The sequence below is a fragment of the Jaculus jaculus genome, chromosome 1 (genome assembly GCF_020740685.1).
Source record: "Jaculus jaculus isolate mJacJac1 chromosome 1, mJacJac1.mat.Y.cur, whole genome shotgun sequence".
NCBI classification, from domain to species: domain Eukaryota; kingdom Metazoa; phylum Chordata; class Mammalia; order Rodentia; family Dipodidae; genus Jaculus; species Jaculus jaculus.
Window position 1 is genome coordinate 127,847,366 of NC_059102.1, and position 21,925 is coordinate 127,869,290.

Below are 21,925 nucleotides of genomic sequence, written 5' to 3' on the forward strand. Positions count from 1 at the left end.
TCGCTATGAGTTCAAGGCCACCCTGAGACTACATTGTGAATTCCAGGTCAGCCTGGGCTAGAATGAGACCCTACCTCGAAAACCAAAAAAAAAAAAAAAAAAAGGATATCATGATAGTACCTTCTTTATAAGATTATCTTATGAATTAAAATAAATAATTAAAATAAGATAAAGATAATTAAAATAAAGCTCTGTGTAGTCTCTGGCATACCATAAATACTCCACATTTGCTGGCTTTTGTTAGGAACTCCAAGGTGTGTTTTATTGTAGTACCTCATCATCTGACTTTGGGACTGTCACAGTTCTGTACAGATAGCAGAAAAATGGAGACATATATGCACTTCATATTTGGTGAAGTTGGTTAAGACCTAGAGCCTTTTCATAGTGTATTCTCCTTTAAGCTTGAACCAGCAGTATACAGCAGGCCTTTCTATGATGGTGGAAATGTTCTGTATCTGCCCTGTTCAGTGTGGTAGTATCTGGCCTCAAGAGACTGCTTAGTGATTGAAATGGGACTGGTGTGACTCTGGGACTGAGTTTAAATTTTATATAAAGTGCTTCAAATGTTAATATCAAAATGAGACTGGTGTCTACAGTGTTGGACACTGCAAGGCCCAGACCCAGGCATGACTCATGGAGCCAGAGAAGACTGGGTCTGCTGAGGAGACAGACTTACTATAATTACTGTCTCCTACTCTTTCCATGCCAGTAATTGGATCAAAGAGAACTGGACCCCAAGACCTGCTACTAGAAGGCTGGTCAGGGTCCTAACCCCAGCATGCTGAGCACACAGAAACAGTTGCTGAGCAGGCACTTCTGAGAGGATGGAACAGGTGAGGCCATGCCAGGTGGCTCACTCACTCTGATACAAAGAGAAGGGTGGGGACTTCTCTTTACAGTATTTCTAAAAGGGCAGAAAGTGTCATTTTATAGCTAAAGTTAAGAAACCTGGGAATTAAAATGATCTCCTTTCCAATAATATGGTGACTAAATGTACATGTGCTTAAAATTACAATGTATGATTTTAGTCCTTAGTGGTAAGGACCTGCTTAGACCCCAGTAGTTCTCCTTGTGTTTGTATTTCTTCTCACACCATGCCAGTTGGGGAGCTAATCTTGCATATTTCTCAGAGAGCAGTGGCAAAAGCTTAAAACTACTATTAAAATGCCTTAGTGCAGAAGTCAGGAGGCTGAAATAGGTTGGTGGAAAATTTGAGGCCAGTTTGTTTAAAAAGAAGCAGAAGAAAAATGTGTGAGCCTCTCCTCAATGCAGTCTTACCTCAGTTTGTGATAATGATAACCAAGTCACAACAAGCCAGCTCTGCTTTCAGCCAGGTCCTCTTCCATCGTCTTTTCATCAGTTAAATATTGAAGGTAGTTCACAGTATGTGGTGTCCTTTTATTGTCTGTGAGTTAAGTTTAAGTTTGGAATTAGCAGTATCTGAGAGCCAAACCTTTCTTTATGGAAATTTTGCCAGTTATACATACCTGCGCAGACTCCTTTTCTTTTAAAAATAAGTAATGCTTGCACACCTAAACTTTTCAGTTGATGTCCTTTCTCATCAAGTTTAGTCAGACTAATGCCAATAGTGACCTTAAAGACATAAATAGAATTATGGGGCATGACCAATGTTAGTTTAAAAGTAACCATGCCATTTCTATAACTAATGCATCCTTCAGTTAACTAAAAATTGTTTGGCCTATGCAAATAAAATATCAATTAGAGCCAGGCATGATGGCACCCGCCTTTAATCCCAGCATTCAGGAGGCAGAGGTAGGAGTATCACTGTGAGTTCGAAGCCACTCTGAGACTACACAGTGAATTCCAGGTCAGCCTGAGCTAGAGTGAGACCCTACCTTGAAAAACAAACAAACAAAAATCAATTTGCATTTTTGCTAAACTTTTTATCTGACTTTATTTCGTTCAGTTGATGGAAATGTCCTTGAAAATAGTGATGGTTTTGGAAGGACAAATCATTACTGTGAATCAGGCATTGTGCTGAGGAGTATTTGCTGTACTTTGTCTCCTCTAATCATCACATATTCCCTGGTTTATAGATGTGGAAGCTTCTCTGGACCTCACTGTTCTCTTATTAGCATTGATAGTAGTTTCTCAGTCTATTGGTGATGATCATATTCCCATCCTGAAGAGAATTATGGTACTGCTGCTATTTTGGGCTTCATGTTTTCAAGGGAAAATACATTTTTTTAAAGATAGAGCAAGAGAGAGAGAAAGAAAGAATTGGCATGCCAAGGCTTCAGCCACTACAATTGAACTCCAGACCCTTGCATCACCTAGTGGGCATGTGCAACCTTGCACTTGCCTCACCTTTGTGCATCTGGCTTACATGGGATCTGGAGAGAGATCAAACATGGGTCCTTAGGCTTCTTGGGCAAGCACCTTAACCACTAAGCCATCTCTCCAGACCAGAAAATGCATTTTTATAATCCAGATGTATAAGGTGTCATGTGTGTCTAGAGTTTGTTTGCAGTGGCTAGAGGCCCTGGTGTGCCCATTCTCTCCATTTGCCTTTCTCTCTCTCTAATAAATATAAAATATTTAAAAAATGTGAACATATATATCTTTCCCCTTTGACAGGTTATAGTTTCTGTATATTGAGTGCTGCTGGGGATGGAACCAGGATCTTGCATGTGCTAATAGTGAATACGCCTGCCATTTTACTGAGCCCATAATTTGTATTTCTTTATGAGTAACACTGCCTTCTTTTAAGAACCATAACACATTGTGAGCTGCCCAAATATGTTGGGTTCTTGAACTGCTTCTTATTCTCTTGAAGGTCTTAATATATTAAGAAGCTTAGGTTTATTTGGGACCTTGCTCATGGATTTATGTTCAACTGGGCACTAATTTTTCATGTAGTAAAATAATTTTCCTTATAGCTTCTAGATTTTGTATTAATTAGTGTGGTTTTTAAATGTCTTGTATATTGTTTATTTCTAGATATTTATAGTTTTTGCTATTATAAATAGGTCAAGTTTACACTTGACAATATGCCATGGGATTATCTTTGTATTCTACCAACAATAATAATGCATTTATTGAATCCAAACCAATATTTTGGAGGTTTTTTTTTTTTTTTTTTTTTTTTTTTTGAGATAGGGTCTTACTGTAGCCTAGGCTGGCCTGGAACTCACTGTGGTCCTCCTGCCTTTACCTCCTCTTGCTGGGATTAAAGGAGTGCACTGCCATGTCCTGATTTGAACAGTATTTTAATTTGCAACTGAAACAAGTTAAAGGTTTTCTGGAACTTCAATTAAACATAACAGGAGTTGGGATTTTTGTTTTCTTTTCATCTTTGTCATCTTTCTTCTTCCATCTATTCCTCCTTTATCTTTTCTTTCCCCTTGCTGCTTCCCCATGACTTCAGGTGTGGTCCTCGTTCAGGCTAGGCAAGCCCTATTAATGCTGCATTGCGCTGTACCTCCAGCCCAGCCTGGGATTAGATTTGTGAACATAGAGGAATGTGCTTGAAGTTGCCTGGGAGCAGTGAGTACTTCTTTCTATATAAGCTGGCAAGGTAGTGAGCTTTGCCCTTATCCCTAGGTTCACTGATTTACAGGTTCTCTTATAAATATTCTTGTTTTAAATTTGTAAAACTTAAGTATTGAGTACATAGAGAAAAACAATTTTGAAACACGAACAATGTAGAAACAGTTCTATAATAATCACTCAGGTATCAGTCCTCCATTATGGGTAGAAAAGTATTGCCTTTATTTTGAAAGTCCCTCAGTGTTCTCTTGCTCCCTTCCCATTCTGAAAGTGTTCTAACTTTCTTGTTGCTTATGATTTTATACATATACTTGTGTTTCTGAAAAAAAAATCTTTTCAACTGTCACCTAAAGGGAGTTAGGTTGAGTATTCCTAATGTCAACATTGTGTTCAAGAAATCCATACATGTAGCAGTAGCAGTAGTTACTTGATTCTCATTTGCAGAGAAACTACACTGAATACATTGCACTTTATTATCCACTTGCCTATTCATGGACATTTGGCCTATTTCCAGTTAATTGCTATCCGAAATAGTGCTACTTATAAATTACAGACTTTTAAAGGCTATGAACCATATATTATAAATACATTTTATTTTAAAAAAAACTTATATTTGCCGGGCATGGTGGTGCATATCTTTAATCTCAGCACTTGGGACGCAGATATAGGAGGATTACCGTGAGTTCGAGGCCACCCTGAAACTCCTTAGTGAATTCCAGGTCAGCCTGGGTTACAGTGAGACCCTACCTCAAAAAGAAAAAAACAAACAAACTTATATTTGTTTGGGAAGGAAGAGAGAGAACACACCAGGGCCTCCTGATGCTGCAGATGAACTCCAGACACATGGGTCACTTTGTGCATCTGGCATTTGTGGGTAGTGGAGAATCAAATCCGGGTGACAGGCTATGCAAGCAAACACCTTTTACCACTGAGCCATCGTCCCAGCTCTAAAAATCTTTTTATTGACAGTTTTCATTCATGTACATACTGTATTTTGACCATAAGCCTTCCCAATTCCTTTTATGTCCCCTTTCCCCATAGTCTCTTTCCCCTTTGTCTGAACACTTTCTTTATTTCAATTAGCTCCTCTTCTACTTTTTTTTGCCTTCCTCCATTATTCATGATAGGCCTGATACTGTGCAGGTTTTGTGCAGGTAATGACAGTCACTGTGAGGTCATAAATACAATACCCACTTTGTGTCCAAATGACAATATTTACAAGCACTCCTCCACACCATCTGGCTATTAGATTCTTTCTGCCCACTCTTCTGCAATATTCCCTAAGCCTTAGAGATATCTTATTTAGTGAGCACTCAACTTAGTCTCACTTATTTTCAGGACTTTGATACGTTTTGAGTCCCCCTAATAGTCAGTGCCATCTGCAGAAAGAAGCCTCTGTAACCAAAGGTCTTATTTTTGATATATTGAGTTTCTCTGTTTTTCTTTTTTTTTTTGTGCTCTCCCTCTCAGCCCCTCCCCTCCCCTCCCCTCCCCTCCCCTCCCCTCCTCTTCTCTTCTCTCTTTCTCATGTTGGCTCTCTTTCCTCCTTCCCACATACCTTCCCAAGAGTCTAGAGCCTTTTGCATGCCAGTCAAGTGCTCTACCAAGTCAGCTATGTTACTGGATTTTTAGTTTAATTTAAGAAATCTTTCCCTTTGTTGGTCATGGTGGCTCATGCCCTTTAATCCTAGCCCTAAGAAGGCTAAGATAGGAGATCATTGTGAGTTGGAGGTCAGCCTGGGCTAGAATGATTTCTTTCTTCAAGAAACCAAACAAGTATGTGCTTTGGCAGCATATATATTAAAATTGGAACAATGCAGAAAAGATAAGCATGGCCCCTGTATAAGGAAGACATGCAAATTCATGAAGCATACCTATTTTTTAAAACAAAAAAAAAGAAAAAATCCTCTTCACACCAATATAAAATTTATTTATGTTGCCTTTACGTTTTTCATACTTATATAATACATCTGGAATTGATTTTGTTTGTTTTTTTGTATGTGTGGGGTGAGGTAGAGATAAAATTTCAGTTTGGTAGCAGTTAGTTTCTCCTTGCTAGACCAAAACACCCAGCAAGAAGCAGCTTATAAGTAGGAAGGGTTTATTTAAGGCTCACAATTTCAAAAGAAAGCTTTGTCATGGGTAGAGCAAACTGGCTCATTTCACACATCCCAACAAAGAGAATAGTAAGTGTGATAAGTGCAGTAGGCCTCTACAACAAAGCTCTACTCCCCAAAGACTCCACCAGCTGGGAACCAAATAGGAAGCTTAATCAAAAATGCCTGAGTCTGTTGGAGGCATTTTCATTCCAACTGCCATAGGTTTTTATTCCTTTCTGATTCTGTCTTGGCATTATTTAAGTCTCATTGTTCAGTACTGATTTGTGCTGATTGACTCACAGACCACATTTCCCTGTGTGCCTGATACTGTGTCAGGATTCTCTTCTGTTCCAGTGGTTCCTTGGTTAATATCACATGATTTCAGTGACATTAGAGTTAAAACAGTCTCTAATATCAGATAAATCATGACTTCTCAATTTCCCTTTTTTATTCATGGAGTGTTTTGTATATTCTTAACCTTTTGCCTTTCTATAGTTTTGAAATAACTTACCAAGTTAAAAAAAAAATCCACCAAGGGCTGGAGAGATGGCTTAGCGGTTAAGCACTTGCCTGTGAAGCCTAAGGACCCCGGTTCGAGGCTCGCTTCCCCAGGTCCCACGTTAGCCAGATGCACAAGGGGGCGCATGCATCTGGAGTTCGTTTGCAGTGGCTGGAAGCCCTGGCTCGCCCATTCTCTCTCTCTCCCTCTATCTGTCTTTTTCTCTGTCTGTCACTCTCAAATTAAAAAAAAAAAAATCCACCAAGATTGTGATAAGAGTTGGGTGAAATCTGTACATCAATTTGGGAGAATCATTGTGTTTATCAGTTTGGATATGACATACATATTTGTTTAAATAATTCCATAATGTCTTTCCTAACATTTAAAAAATTTCCCCCCTGGAAGTCTTTAACATATTTAAAAAAATATTTATTTGTGTGTGTGTGTGTGTGTGTGTGTGTGTGTGTGAGAGAGAGAGAGAGAGAGAGAGAGAGAGAGAGAGAGAGAGAGAGAGAGAGAGAGAGAGACTGTGAATGAGTACACCATGGCTTCTTGCTACAGAAATGAACTCCAGATGCAGGCATCAGTTTGTACATCTGGCTTTACTCATGGGTACTGGGGATTTGAACCAGGGTTTGTAGGCTTGCACCTTTAACCCTTGAGCCATCTCCCCAGCCCTTTAATATCTTTTGTTTCATTGATTCCTATATATTTTGTGTGTGTGAAAAAAAAAGATAGAGTTTTGCTTTGTAGCACAAGATAGATTGGAATTTGTGATCCTCCTGCCTCAGCCTCCTCAGTGCTGGGATTATAGTCATGCACCATGATACTCAGATATTTTTTCTATTCTCTTGTTTTTTAAAGAAAATGTTTGTTTATTTGTTTATTTGTTTATTTATTTGAGAAAGAGAGAATGGAAATGAGTATAGGTGCACCAGATCCTCTTGCCAGTACAAAAGAATTCCATGCCGGGCGTGGTGGCGCACGCCTTTAATCCCAGCACTCGGGAGGCAGAGGTAGGAGGATCGCCATGAGTTCGAGGCCACCCTGGACTACATAGTGAATTCCAGGTCAGCCTGAGCCAGAGTGAGACCCTACCTCAAAAAACTTAAAAAAAAAAAAAAAAAACTAGCTCAAAAGAATTCCAGACACATGTGCCACTTTGTGTATCTGGCTTTATGTGGGTACTGGGGAATTGAACCTAGGCCTGTGGGCTTGGCAAGTAAGCACCTTTAACACACTGAGACACCTTCACAGTCCTCACTGTGTTTTAAAAAATATATCTATTCATTTATATGACAGAGACAGAGTGAAAGAGGCATATAGGGGGAGAAAATGGGCACACCAGGGTCTCTAGCCACGGCAGGCAAAATCCAAACTTTATGTGGGTGCTAGGTAATCGAACTTGGGTCCTTCACAGGCAAGGCTTCACAGACAAGCACATCAACCACTAAGCCGTCTCTCTAGTCCCTCAACACATTTTAATGTAATAGTGTCTTCCTGTTTGTTGCTGATGTACAGAAATGCACTTGATTCTTCTACATGGATTTAACTTCAAGAACCCTACTAAACTCTTTATATAGTTCTATAAATTTTACCAAAAAGTTTCCTGTAGAGTCAGTTGTTTCCATGTAATGATGGATTTATTGACTTTTTCCTATTCTTACGCTTTACTTTTTTTGATTTGCAGACTTTGCTAAAACCTCCAATACCATATTGAAAAGAGATAGTCTTGTTCTTGATATGAAAGAAAACATTTAATGTTCTGTTATTAACTCACATGTTTGCTATTTTGGTAGATAGTCCATGTTGAGTTAAGGAAGATCTTTCATCCCTTGTTTGCCAAGAGAATTACTGCTTTTTAAGTCATTAGTGAAAGTTGAATGTATTGAGTATTCTTTCCATATTTGTATAGGTGACCACATGACTTATCATCTTTAGGCACTTAATATGATTGATTACCATAATTTATTTTCTTGTGTTATGTTAAAGCAGCCTTGCAACTGATCCAATAAACTTAGCTTTCATCAACTATCCTAGTGTTATGTGATGCTGAACTAGTTTGCTAATTTCTTCTCCCTTCTACTTCCCTCCCCTCTTTCCTTCTTCACGTTTTAAAAAATATTTTATTTATTTATTTGAGAGTGAGAGAAAAGAGACAGAGAAAGAGAGAGAGAAAGAATGCGCACACTAGGACCTCCAGCCACAGCAAATGGGCTCTAGACACATGCACCACCTTGTGCATCTGGTCCCTATGTGGGTCCTTAGGCTTTGCAGAATCAAACCTGGGTCCTTAGGCTTTGCAGGCAAATGCCTTAACCACTATGCCATCTCTTCAACCCCTTTTCACTTTTTGACTTTTTTGAGATAGGGCCTCATTTTGTAGTCCCATGTTATTAAACTCACAATCCTCTGACCTGAGCCTCCCTAGTGCTAGATTACCGGCTTCTATCACTTTGCATGCCTGGTTTGCTGGTGTATTCTTTAGGACCTTTGCATCTTTGTTTTCAAGTAAATCTGACCTGTATGCATCTGTTTGTATTCTGAGGTTTGAGCCAGGCATGGTGGTACACAACTGTATTCCCAGCTACTTGAGGGACTGGGACAGGGAGATCACACAAGGCCAGAAGTTTGAGAACAGTCTGGGCAACTCAGTGAGGCTCGAGTCTCAAAAATTATAACTGGTGGGCTGGAGAGATGGCTTAGTGGTTAAGCGCTTGCCTGTGAAGCCTAAGGACCCCGGTTTGAGGCTTGGTTCCCCAGGTCCCACGTTAGCCAGATGCACAAGGGGGCACATGCATCTGGAGTCCATTTGCAGAGGCTGGAAGCCCTGGCTCACCCATTCTCTCTCTCTCCTCCTCTCTGTCTTTCTCTCAGTGTCTGTCGCTCTCAAAAAACAAAATTAAAAAAAATAACTAGATTGTGTAGCTCAGTTGTAGAGGGTTTACCAGTGAAGCCCTGAGTCCTGAATTTATTAATACCAGTAATACCAATGCTTTTAAAAAGTTTAAAAAGAACTTCCTGGTTTGGATATGGAGATTCATAGATTTAAGCTTGGTCTTTTTCAATGCTGTTTAATAATATGACTGATACTAAATAATTGCTTTTTGAAGGTTTGTTAAAACTCGTTGGTAAAATTTGTCACAGGTTTGATTCACCTGAGAAGCAGACTCCAGAATGGAAAACAAGATGTAGAAAATGTCTTAGGGAGCTGTTTTGTATCCACATCTGTGAGAGAAGCAAGAGAACATAATTTTAGCTGGGTGTAGTAACACATGCATATTTTGGGATCAGCCTGGGCAATTTAGGGAGCCTCTGTCTCATGATAGGATGGAAAGAATGGAGGGAGGAAGGAAGAAAAGAAAAAACATAATTGGTTAGGGAGGAATGGGACTGTGATGCAATCATAGCAGGGAGACAGGATGCCATGGGGCCATGTGAAGCTTAGGTCACCTTTTAGAGAGTCCTAAGTTGGTGAAAGGGAGTCTGGACTCTGTGCTCTTATATCTGACCTATCTTTAGATGTTACCTACTCCAAGAAGGTGTAATCTTTGTCAAGGAGGCTCTTTTAGCCAGTTCACTTGTAGGAAAGGACTAGCAGCTAATAGCCATTAACCAATACCTTTCCCAACAGTTGAGAAAAGTGTCCTTCCTTCTTTCCTGAAGAGGGGATCTGGGTGGTATATCAGTGACTGTGCTGTTCTATCCTGAGTGCTGCCTGAGTTTATTTGCTTTGTGCAAGCTCTAGTACCACACTTACTGGTCTGTATTGGAACTCCTCTTGGGGGAAGACTGATAAACCACAGTTGGCATTTCTGCAACATATCTTGAGGCCATAGCTGATTCTCATCTTCAAGTGTCTGTTCTGCTCTCCTCATCCTTGGTTAGCATGTCTCTTGGCCTAGGAAACATTCATGGTGTGATGGCTTTAAGTTTAGGTCCCTTTCCTTTAGGATCCAATTCCCCATCTGCTGGTCTACAAGGCATACATAGTGCAATGGCCTCAAATCTAGGCCTCTTTTCTTGAGGGTTCCAAAGCCCCCATTTTCTCATCTTAGGCTGTGGCTGTATCATTTGCACATTCACCCTCTACACTGGGTAAAGAAATAATGAAATATGCCTCTAAAATTTACTGATTGTATAATGCCTTACTACCTCCACTCTTTAACAGGAGCCTTAAGTTCTCTCTGTGTGAGAGTCAACTGTTCCTGTCTGATAGTGATTTTGCTTATTGGCCAATGTCCCTTGATAAAAGGAGCTTGGGAAGTTTTAATATTTAGTATAACTCTTGCTGTGTTTCTGGGTGGAAGCAGATTCTTCCACCGAGAGTCAGGTTCCTTACAGTAGGGATGGGTGCAGAGTCCTTATGTGGATTGCCAGGGGTCATGGTGCATGGGACCATTCTTGCTTCCCCTCAGTATTTTTAGGGTATGCCTCTGAGCTCATCTTTACCTTACTTACTATGTTATTCAATTACACTGCTAGATTTCCATCTTTTGGGTAGTGTGGTGTGCTGTATGACCAAAGGAGTCTGTGGGTATATACTACTACCACCCTTTCTTTACTAGGAAGTGGCTTCTTCAAAGTGGTGCTGTGTTATGCAGGCTGCCATCTTAGCAAACTAGACTCCCTGAAATTGTGCTGCTTGTTCAAGCACTATTGTCAGAAAAAGGTAAATCTGTATATGTTGATCTGTGCTAAGACTTAGCAGAGATTTGGCACCAATTGACTGATTGGTCTCCTTAACGATATTAGCTCAGTATTGGTCTTTTGTACTGGGAGGTGGACATTTGACAGTAGGAAGTAGGAACATTAGCCTTGGTAAGTGAAAAACCATGTTGTTGAGCCCCTGATTCATCCTCTGTCCCTATCACCATGAGTATTTTATGTGTCCAGGTACCAGCACTGGGGAGGCCAATGAAGAGGTTAACACACACATATACTCTATCTGTCTATGTCTCTCACTCACTCTCTCTCCAAGACCACCCTTTAGTTCACTGCTTTGTAAACCCAGCAAATAACCATACTTAAGTCTTGGTTCTGTTATACTGAAAGGATATATAACCCAGTCACCAAGGGACAGTAGGCCTGGGGTGAAATCTAAGTGGGTCAAAGAGGCCTCCATTTGTTCTCTTCTGCAGGGACCTCAAGATAGTTTGGTGTTTTTATTTTCACCACTTTAAAAAGTAACGAGAGTTCTGGAAGTACCCCATTAGAAAGGAGACATAGCTGCATTTCTAGTGGACAAGTTTATAATCAGTAGGTATACAAAGGCACATGAAATGCATTGTCAGCCCTTGTCAGACAGTAAGGAGTGTTAGGCTTGTCCTTCTGTGATCTACTTCTCTGACTTTGTAGTTAGGCTCCAGGGAATACTGTTAGAAATAAGGGGGAATCAGCTGCCCATCTCCATCTAACCTTTTGCTCTGTGTTTTTTGCCCAGAGACAGGAGAAGTACATCTTAATCATTGTCTTTGAGATTTCTCTTGGTATTACTATTGTCATTTTGGTTTTTAGTAAAGGAAATTGGCTTATTTGAAATGTTTGTCTTAATCTCTATGGAAATATCAGTTTACAGGAAGGTTAATGCGTCTTATTTGGGTACCTCTCAGAGTCTCTGCTGCAATTGTTGCAAAGGAAACCCCAGGGAAGTCCCTAAGCAGGGCCTCAATGAGCAGGGCTGCGCAGAAGAAGGACTCCAGATGTTTTATCACTGCTGTCGGGAGAGCAGAAATAGTGGTCTGCAGGCAAAAATGCTGATGTCTCTACTTTTCAACGTAGCACAAACATCTTCTTTATCTTTGGTAGGTCTTGGTGCCACAGAGGTAGCCCAAGAAGTCTTAAATGCAAGTGTGATTGCTGTCAGTATATTGCCTTTGAAAGACTGATGCTTCCTCACCACTATCAGCTACCTTTCTGTTGTTTACTCTGCATAGGCAAGGGTTCAGGAAGTAAGAGATGTAAACACAGATAAATGAATTAAAAAAAAAACCAAGTAGAAAGCTGCTGCCTTTGTCACATATATAAGGCTTGCTTGCCTGTAACAGAATGGGAACACAACAGCTATTTGATTAAAAAACTTCAGGATTTTTCCTGGGAACTTGGTAGTATATGACATTTTGCTTATAATTTTGAGGTGTTTGTGTCATACGTGTGGTGTAATATGTGGTGTGTGCGTGAGTCTGCACATGTGTGTATAGATTCTTACAACCCATGAGCACATGTGTGGAGACCAGAGGAGAACCTCCTCTTATCACTCTTTCACCTTTTTTACTTGAGACAAGGTCTCTTGGTAACCTTGGAGTTAGCCATTTTTTGGTTACACTGGCTGACCAGCAAACCCTAGCAATCCTTCTGCTGCAGCTCCCCCTTAGCACTGGGTTTTTCATCACTGTTGGGGATTCAGACTCAGGTCTTCATGCTTGTACAGCAAGTGCTCTTACTAACTGAGCCATCTTTCCAACCTCCTTTTTTTCTTAAATAAGACTTTGACTAGAGGGAAGTAGTGTGTTAGATTACATGGTTACAGTGGACTGTTGGATATACCATTATCTCAGTCCATGAAATCCTCTCACCCTTTTTTAAAAAAAAATATTTTGTTTTTATTTATTTACTTATTTGACAGAGAAACAGGGGGAGAGAGAGAGAGAGAATGGGCATGCCAGGGTCTCCACCACATTTCCAAAAGCTACTGCAAGTGAGCTCCAGATACATGCGCCCCCTTGTGCATCTGGCTAATGTGGGTCCTGGGGAATTGAACCTGGGTCCTTTGGCTTTGTAGGCAAATGCCTTAACTGAACTGCTAAGCCATCCCTCCAGCCCAAAATCCTTCCACTCTTAAGGCTCCCTGGCCCACTGACACATCTATCCTTTGGAAGACCCATACCTTTGGAAGTCCCATACATTGATTTGTGAATTGTTGCTCTTTGTCTCCACACAGCCTTATTAACTACAAAATAATCAGCGTGTTTTATGGTGAGGCACTTTTAAGTGAAGAGTAAGAACTCAGGCTCTGGAATTAGACAGCCCTAGGCTGCCAGCTCACCTTCATGAGCTCTGTGACCTTTAGTGGTTACTACACTTCTCTAAACTTCCTTGTAAAGGAGGAAGAGCAGTGACTGTGGCCTCACTGAGCCTGTTGAGATTTTACATCTGCAGTGTGGATGTAGGAAGAACAAGGTGATTCTGCATCACTGAGCCACATTCTGATTTTACATCAACATTGTGGACATCATGCATGGGCTAGTACCTGACCGACAGTAAGCCTTTAATAAACACTAGCTGCTGTATTGTTGGAGTCAAGAGCCAATCCTTTAAGAATACCTGTATATCTTGGTTGTCTCCCTTTGACAGAAGTCAAATTCATTCTACTTTGAGAATTTTTGCACATTTATCCAGCCCATATTATTATCTCAGCCACTGTGCTATTACCATACAAAATTACAATTTTGTAGGTCATGAATGATTGAATACCAGCATTTTCATGTGATTCAACTTAATATAATAAAAGCTACTTGAATGTCTTACTGTATGCCAGAATGTGTACTGTTTCTTCATCCTTCCCAGCTTCTCTGGAAAGTATGGGTATGTGTTATTATCCTCATTTGAGGATTAGAAAGGTGAATGGACCTCCCTGAGGTTACACAGCTAGTTAAGTAGTAAAGCCAGAATTCAAGCCCAAGTGTGTTGAATCAAAACCCTAGTCACTTGCTTCTCATTTTCTGCCACATAAAGAAAAAGTCTCAAACACCTTCCCCACAACTACACATAGAGCTAGAGTAACTGCTATGTTTCTCCTCAGTTGCAGATGGTTTGGGTTGTTTGCAGAGCTGCAAAGATAATGTTCTGTTCTATGTCCATGTGCCTCTTGTGCTCATCTCTTCAGAGTTGGAGCACAGTGTTTGCAGGTCTGGGTTCAGCCTGTGTGGTACTTGTAAAAGACACTGTGGAGAGTAAAAACAATCAGGCTCTGCCTTCAGCCCAGTTTTCAACACATGAAATTTCTCATGACCATGTTTTCTAGGAACTATTTTGTAGGAATATACCTGGAGAGTATCACATTTTCCCTGTAATTACTGAAGATAGGTGTAGAATCCTTTAACATTTGATGGATCACATGACTGTTAAAGGTTTTAAGACTTTGGAGTCTTCCTTGCTTTAGGATCCAGGTCTTTTTCTATTATGCCCTATTTCCTCCTCTCATTGATAGAAATGTTCTTTTGCTTTTTAATTTTTGTGGCATTTTCAAGTGCCATTTTTTTGTTGATTCTCATCCCTCCTTCTAGAAATGTTCTTAAAGATGGGAAGTAAGAACAGCTTGTTCTCCAGAAATAGTGTATTTTGGCTAGTCTTACTGAATTTTCCCTCCCTCCCTCCTTCTCTCTCATTCCCTTACTAATGAGTTTTAAAAGATTAGGAAACTACTTAATGCATTTCCTGAAGGAAATCTGATTATTGATATATCCCCATTTGATTTTTTTTTCTGGCACTAAAAATTATTTCTTAGTTTAATTTGCTGTCAGAAGAATTACTGTTTTTAAGAATACACTGCTAAAATAACTAAGGTTGAATTTCTATCAGTTTCCAAAAGAGTGACCTCAGTCTTTTAAATAATAGGATTTGGAAATAATTGCTAATATCTGAATTCAAGATAATGAATTGAGTTCTGAGCAAAGCCAGTTTGACCTAATACAGTTAGCCCTGAATCAACCAACCTCCTCATTCCCTCCAGGAGCCTTGCTAGTAAACCCTTTTCTGTACTTCATTCCTTTGTTGTTCATTGTTTCCTTTAGGGTGAGAGAGAATAATTAAGGAGAACATCTTTTCTGAGCAGCTGGAGCCAAATTCCAGCTGACTGCAGCACCTGCAAAGATGGCACCTCTGCCTCTGGGTGGCAGAGTGGGATGCCAGCCGTGAGCTGCAACAATGGGCTCAGAGTGCAGAGATGCAGTTGCCCGTGCTGCTCCTGCCCTTCTGTGAGCTTCAGATGGCAGTAATGCCAGTGAATGCAAAGTGTCTGTTTTAGACTAATTAGAGGGATGATTTGTGAAATGGTGGCTATTTATTTAATTAATCACCAGCACAAAGCCATAAAACCCATATTTTAAAAATCCCTGTTAGTTTGCCATGTGGTTAATAGATTGGGGCACATTAAAAAGTGACATGGTGATGTATTAAAAATGTTCCACCTAAGGTTTCTTTAGGAAGGAGCGGATGCTGTCTGCCTTCAGATGCTAAGGTGTACCCTGCCAAGTTTGACCTGTCTGAGGTTTTAATGTTTGTAAAGGCATTTATCTTCTGAATACATCTTCATTAGAACATTTCCTCCTGGAATACTTCAAACTAAAGAATATTGTAGAATAATTTAAAAATCATGATTGAAATTAATTTTATTATGGTTTCTCCTAATGATGAGGACCTATAATTTCCCATGAATTGTACTGTGTTTACAAAGCATAGGAATATCTCTTATAAGTTATTTTCATCTGTTTGGGATAAGGGAGTCATTTAATTAACTAAATAATAAATGCAATAGCATTTTTGTTGCAGCTGTCAGACTTGCATTTTCTTCTGCTCTGGTATTACTTCCTGCAGGGAACAGGGATAATTGCTATACTTGCTCCATCTCAGCTCAGGTGAATTGTCATTTTTGCATAGTAAGAATGAAAATTGAATTGGCTTGTTTTAGAGATGACAGTGGCATTAAAGAGAAGAAATAACTTGTGTTGTAACAGATGATGGTTAGGTTTTTGCACACATAAAGTTACACACAGTCCACCTTATACTTTCAATAATATTTGAATCTAAATGTGATATGTCTGTGCTATGCTTAACTCTTTATTAAAAACTGTTGAAACAGTGTTGAGCTGTTGTAGAATGCTTGCCTAGCATTTCAAGATCATGGGTCAGTTCCTGGCACCAGGAAAGAAAAATTGAAATGGTCAGTGTTCTTACTAATAAGCAAGTTTAACTATAATTATTCTCTATGGAATCTCAAGATTGTGTGTGAAAATGTGGTGTTCAGGTGGTTGCTTATAAGGAAATGGTACAGCTCTTAGGCTTGTGCTTCTCTGCTGTGTGGTATAATTACCTACTCTGTTAGGAGGAGAGCTGGAATAAAACATGAATATGTTAATGCAGCCTGGAGCTGATGTGGTGGTGATGATTATGATGCAGATAAAGCATTTCTCATAACTGCTGTTGCCTACTGGAGCCTTTGGAACATCTGGACCTTTAATTGAAAAATAGTGTGCTGCTGCGCAAGGCAGACATGCTAAGTGAAGTCACTAATTTAGAATACAAAAATATAATTGATAAAGTGTTTTATTTACATTGTATTTAAGTATTCATACTTTGTTATGCTTTGTATAACAGGGAATTACTGGGTTAAATTTTCATGAACATAGACAGTCTAAATGAGATAAATTAAGTGAGAGTGTTAATGGAATTTTACATTGAAACCAAAGAACAGTTTGCTCCAGAAGGGTGTGCACTTTCGTATCTGTTGGGGCTTTTTAAGGAAGCAAATAGTTCAGGTGTTATTCTATGGTTTTGAATTTTAAAAGAACTATGAGTTGGTTATGTCATTATATTTCTTGTTATTACAGTCATATCTTTTTTTTAGTTAAAAAATGTTTCTTGGTATAATGGTAAATGGTTCTAATGGCAACATTATTGCCCAATAAACCAAAGCCTCACCACCTCTGGGGCAGGTTATCAGAGTCTGCCCAAGAGAGCAGAAGAACTGGTGAAGGGTGTGCAATTAACCTTTGTCCTGCCTTCACAGCAGGGGAACTGACCTAGTAGCCTTCCAAGGAAATCCAATTTAATTTAAAATGAATTTGAAAAGACAAATTAGCCATATCTATTTTAATAAGATAAAATCCCTACTCTCCCTGTGTCTGGTTTAGTTAGGACCTCTGAGGAGATCCACTGAGTAAGGCTCAGAATGAACATGAGGAAAAAAGAATGCCAGGGAGCTGAGGAGACACCCTGGAGGCCCTGGTACCCTGTTGACTTGTCAGTTTCTGCCTGTGAGCAAGTCTTTGTTGCTTATTTCTGCTGAGAATTGTAACCCAAGAAGGACCATTTCATAGGCCCTCCCTCCTTGTTTGGGTTGGGGCTTGATGCCATGTTGATATCATATGCTGCTTGCCCATCTCTCCAGGGGCCAAATTGCTACTTTCCTCCCTTGTTGTTATCAAAGAACATTTGGGTAATGCCACCTGGGTAGCTGGATTTAGTCACTGATACACTTCACAATGACGTATTTGTCTCGTGGCAGAGAGAACTGAGGTGGGAGGTCTTGTACAGAAGTATGACCTCCTGGCTGGCTTTACTGCCTGCCAAGATTGTCAGCCTGGTGCTTAGCTCAGTTTGTGCTGTGTGGCCGTGCTCATTACCTGACAGAGTAATGTGACAGGCAGAAATCACTGTCTGTCTGTCTTTCTATCTTTTTCCATTGAGACAGGATCTCACTATATAGCCTAGGCTGTCCTGTAACTCACTATGTAGACTATGCTGGCCTGGAACCTTGCAGCAGTCCTGCTACTACTTCTCAAGGGCAGGCTCACGCACATGCACCCACTGCATGTCACTCATTTTTTAAGGTACTCAATGTTTGTGGGACAAAGGTCTGATTGACTGCTTTTCTGTTGTAAAATTTCATACATAATGGCAGGTAATTCTTTCCAACAGGAAGTAGTATTCTAGATGAGCAGTAATTTTTTACTTGTTGTTTGTATTTCTGTGTACATGAAAACTTTCTCTGTTGATTTCCTGCATTTGAACTTTTTTAATGTGAAGGAGCCTGATGTAGTTCTTTCATGCTGTCACTGTGTATCCCTCTCAGTCACTGCAGTTCTTTGTGTGGCCTTCTTTTATGTGGAGCAGTACCCAGCCCAATTACTTGGATCTGCATTTTGAAGATGAAAGTGAATGTCATAATTGGAAGAAGTATAAAGCTATTTATTTCCATTTTTGTCTGATGTTTTTACATTGTTTGCTAGGAGGTGCATCAGGGACTTGAATTAATTATAATTACTGAAAAAGACATACACTGACTGAGCAAATAAAGGAGTAAGCCCATTTATGCAAGGCCATCTAATTAAATTCTAACTTTGGATAGGCTATATGTGCGTGAAAGATTAATTTTAAGAGGTTTTTATAACTTACTAAATAATGATTCAGTGAAAATTTTGAATTGTATCATTAAGGAACATTGAGTCTTAAAGTAATAAAACATTCAAACCATGAACCTAGCACTGTATAGAAATTTGTGGACTTTAAAAGCTAGTTAAATTAAGGAAACAATATAATTTTAAGGTGAATATTGACATTGAAGAGTTTTATATTGTTTAATCAGCTGAAATGCAATAAGAAATAAATATACATAAGCCTGGATTATTTCTTTCTATATTTTCACAAATTTATATTCTTAAAATCTTTCACTGTTGCTAGAATTAAATTGTCCTTGGGGTAGTTGGAGGGCTGTACCAAAATTTCCATGTAATTTAGGAGTGTGATAATGGCCGTACAGTAACCTTTTTCTAAAGATACATCATCTAGTAATGGAGCCAAGTACACATTCTCCACTGAGTTTTAATTTTAAAAGTTGATATTAAATCTTTAAAAGACTCATTAAATTATAATAATTGATAGAGTTTAAAACATGTAACTCTTCTTTATGGTCTTAAAAAACTTTTTACTTTTAAAGCATATTGATTTTATTATATAAATGATTTAATAATGAAGAGGTCTCTGAACTTATGCTAGGTGATAGGGCTTAGTTCATGCAAATTACCTTTCCCTGGTATTATCACCATTATGGAAGCTATTGTTTGTATAATTAAATGCAAAGCACTGTGTAGCATTAACGATCTTAAGAATCCCACAACGGCTATGAAAATTCAAAATGGACACTTTACATGCTATAAAGATGGCTTCAAGATGTCCGGATTGCACCTATGTGAAAGCACATTTTGGTGCATGTTGTAACCTCCTCAGGCTGGGTGAGAAGAGAGTGCCATGGCTTTTCTTTCAAAATGACTTTCCCTATTGCCTCTGCTTCTGTTTCCTTGAAGGGAAGTTTTGTCCAAAAATCTACTTAGGTTGAGCAACAGTCTAGCTGACATTAATAAGGACCACCAATTGGCTTTGTATAACACTTGGCAGTTCACAGAGCTTTTGGAGGAGAGATGCTAAGGATTAAGGCCAGGGCCTGGTGGACCTATCCTTTGCACTTAGTGGCCTCACAAAGCACTTGAGGGTACTGTACTTCTGCTTTATGTTCCTGTTGTTCTTTGGAAGTAGATGTTCTCATGCATAGCTGAAGGAGTTGACTTTCAGAAAGATTACAAGCTTGTTCCTGGATACACAATTCAGTGCTGACAGGTTTTAAGTCCAGACTGACTCTACAAAGAAGGGTTTGGCATCAAAGGCAGGATCCTTCTACTGTGATGGCAGAAACCATTTGTATTTGAAATTGCCTTCCCCCTTTTTTGTATGTGTGGTTTATGGTATACGCACATGTATGTGCTGATGCAGTGCCCCATGGACTCGCCTGCAGTGGCCAGAAGACGTGGTCATTCACCTGTCTTTTTTTTCCTTGTGACAGTCTCTTCTGATTCCAGGGCTTACTATTCTGAAGCTCTAGTAGTCTCTGTTCCCCATAGGACTAGGGTTACAGATGTGCATGGCCACGCCCAGCTGTTTACATGTGTTCTGGAGATTCAAACTCAGACAAGGTGGTCTCAGGCCCCATCAAAACTTCACACTTCCACAGGAAGTATACCTAACTGTTGAGCCATTTCTCTTGCCCCTGGAACTGCCTTCTGCATTTCAGACTGATAAAAGAACTGTAGTTCCTGATACAGTGTGAATAGGCTTTCAAGTTGTTTCCTTCAGTATATCCTCATATATTGTGAAATGTGTTACCTATATTTGTGTGGTTGAAGTTCTTCAGATGATATCTTCGGGGTATATATATGTGTGTGTGGTATGCATGCATGTGTCTTATGTGTATAGGTGAACAAATGCATGTGGAGGCCAGAGGATGATGTTAGGTGTCTTCCTCCATCATTTTACTTATTTTTACTGAGGATGAGTCTCTTGCTGAACCTAGAGTTTGCCATTTCCACTAGACTTGCCAGCCAGTTTGTGTTGAGCTTCCTCTCTTCCTGAGAGGGGGCCATCACTCTAACATGGGTGCGGGGGATCTGAACCCTGTTCACACACTGCACAACAAGTGCTTTATCCACTGAGCCATCTTCCCAACCCCATATTTGATATCTTAAATAATTATTTAAATTTATTACCCAACCTCATGTGATAACTCAGTTGTTCAAGCCAGTAGGGCCAGGCTTTATTTGTTTGTTTTATTTTTTTTTTAATTTTTTTGTTTATTTTTATTTATTTGAGAGAGCAAACAGAGACAGAAAGGGGGGGGGGGAGAGAATGGCATGCCAGGGCCTCTAGCCACTGCAAATGAACTCCAGTTACATGCGCCCCCTTGTGCATCTGGCTAATGTGCGTCCTGGGGAACCTTGAACCAGGATCCTTAGGCTTCACAGGCAAGCGCTTAACTGCTAAGCCATCTCCCCAGCCCTATTTATTTATTTTTGAGATAGAGTCTTGCTCTAGCCTCGGCTGACCTGGAATTAGTCTCAAACTGGCCTAGAACTCACAGTGATCCTACTACCTCAGCCTCTTGAATGCTGGGATTAAAGGCATGTGCCACCACACCCAGCCATTTTATTTTAGGAATTTGCATCAAAATATTTTATGAATTTGTGTGTCATCCTTACATGGGGCCATGCTTATCTTCTCTATTGTTCCAATTTTAGTTTATGTACTGCTGAAGCAAGCCAGAATATTTTAAATAGAGAATGTCTTGCCAGTGAGTACCAGCCTTCTTTCTCATTTTATATCTGAAGACTATAGTTTTATATTTTCTTTAAATGCTGTAGAAGGAAAAGTTATAGGAACTACTAGCTTAAGAAAAACTATTGGAAATGATTTTTCTGTGCTGTGTTCTTGAAAGGATGAAGTCTGGCTCACTCCACACTGTGCTTAGTAACTAACAGAAGTGGGTTTGTTGGTGGTGGTGTTTGTTGGCTTGTTACCTTCTGGGTTTATGAAGGGGAGGCTATGAAAGTAGACGTAGACTTGTTCACATGTCATGAGGGCCAGAACCAAGAGCAGTAGGCAAAATCTACAGGGCAGGAGCACATCAACCAAAAGAAACATTGCCTAGCCATCAAGGACTTTGTTTCTTCAGAAGAAAGCAGGGCAGCATCAACAGACTTCTTCAGAACAAGTTTAAGACAATGATTTATTAGTAATGTTTTAAAGGGGATAGCCCTTAAGGTTCTTTACTGTTTTAAAGTCTGTGCATGGCAGTGGGTTGTTTTTTTTTTTTTTTAAAGTCTGTGAATGTAAAGGTGGGGAAAAAGAAAACATACTAGACAACCAACACCATGAACACTTACTGTGGGCAAGGCAAGGGATAAGTGCTTTATATGTGTTCATCTTATTGAGTCCTCTCTAACCCCATGAGGAAGGACTGTTAGTGTTCATGTTTTGTAAATGAGAAAATCATGACTCAAAGTTTGAAGTAAGTCGCCACAGGTCACACCACGAGTGGCCTTGCTACGATTGAGCACAAGTCTGTCTGACTCTATAGCTTGTAATCGCACTGACTCTCTCTAGCATCTGAAACTATGACTAGGATCCCGCAGATGCCCACACCACAGCTTGACCTTATGAAAGAAAGAGTGACAGTTGACGCTTTTGATAATACAAGCTTAATGGAGCCAAG

General features: G+C 39.7%; 1 protein-coding gene and 2 non-coding genes across 8 annotated transcripts in view; 2 read left to right on the top strand and 1 right to left on the bottom strand.

Moving 5' to 3' along the window:
• Mapkap1 (MAPK associated protein 1) overlaps positions 1-21,925 on the top strand; it is a 282,174-nt gene that overhangs the window by 94,303 nt on the left and 165,946 nt on the right. The gene's annotated exons all lie outside the window — the stretch shown is intronic.
• Positions 5,291-5,393, top strand: LOC123458209. Its single transcript, XR_006635506.1, has one exon. It is a non-coding gene; the product is annotated as a U6 spliceosomal RNA (small nuclear RNA).
• Positions 20,867-20,971, bottom strand: LOC123458348. Its single transcript, XR_006635618.1, has one exon. It is a non-coding gene; the product is annotated as a U6 spliceosomal RNA (small nuclear RNA).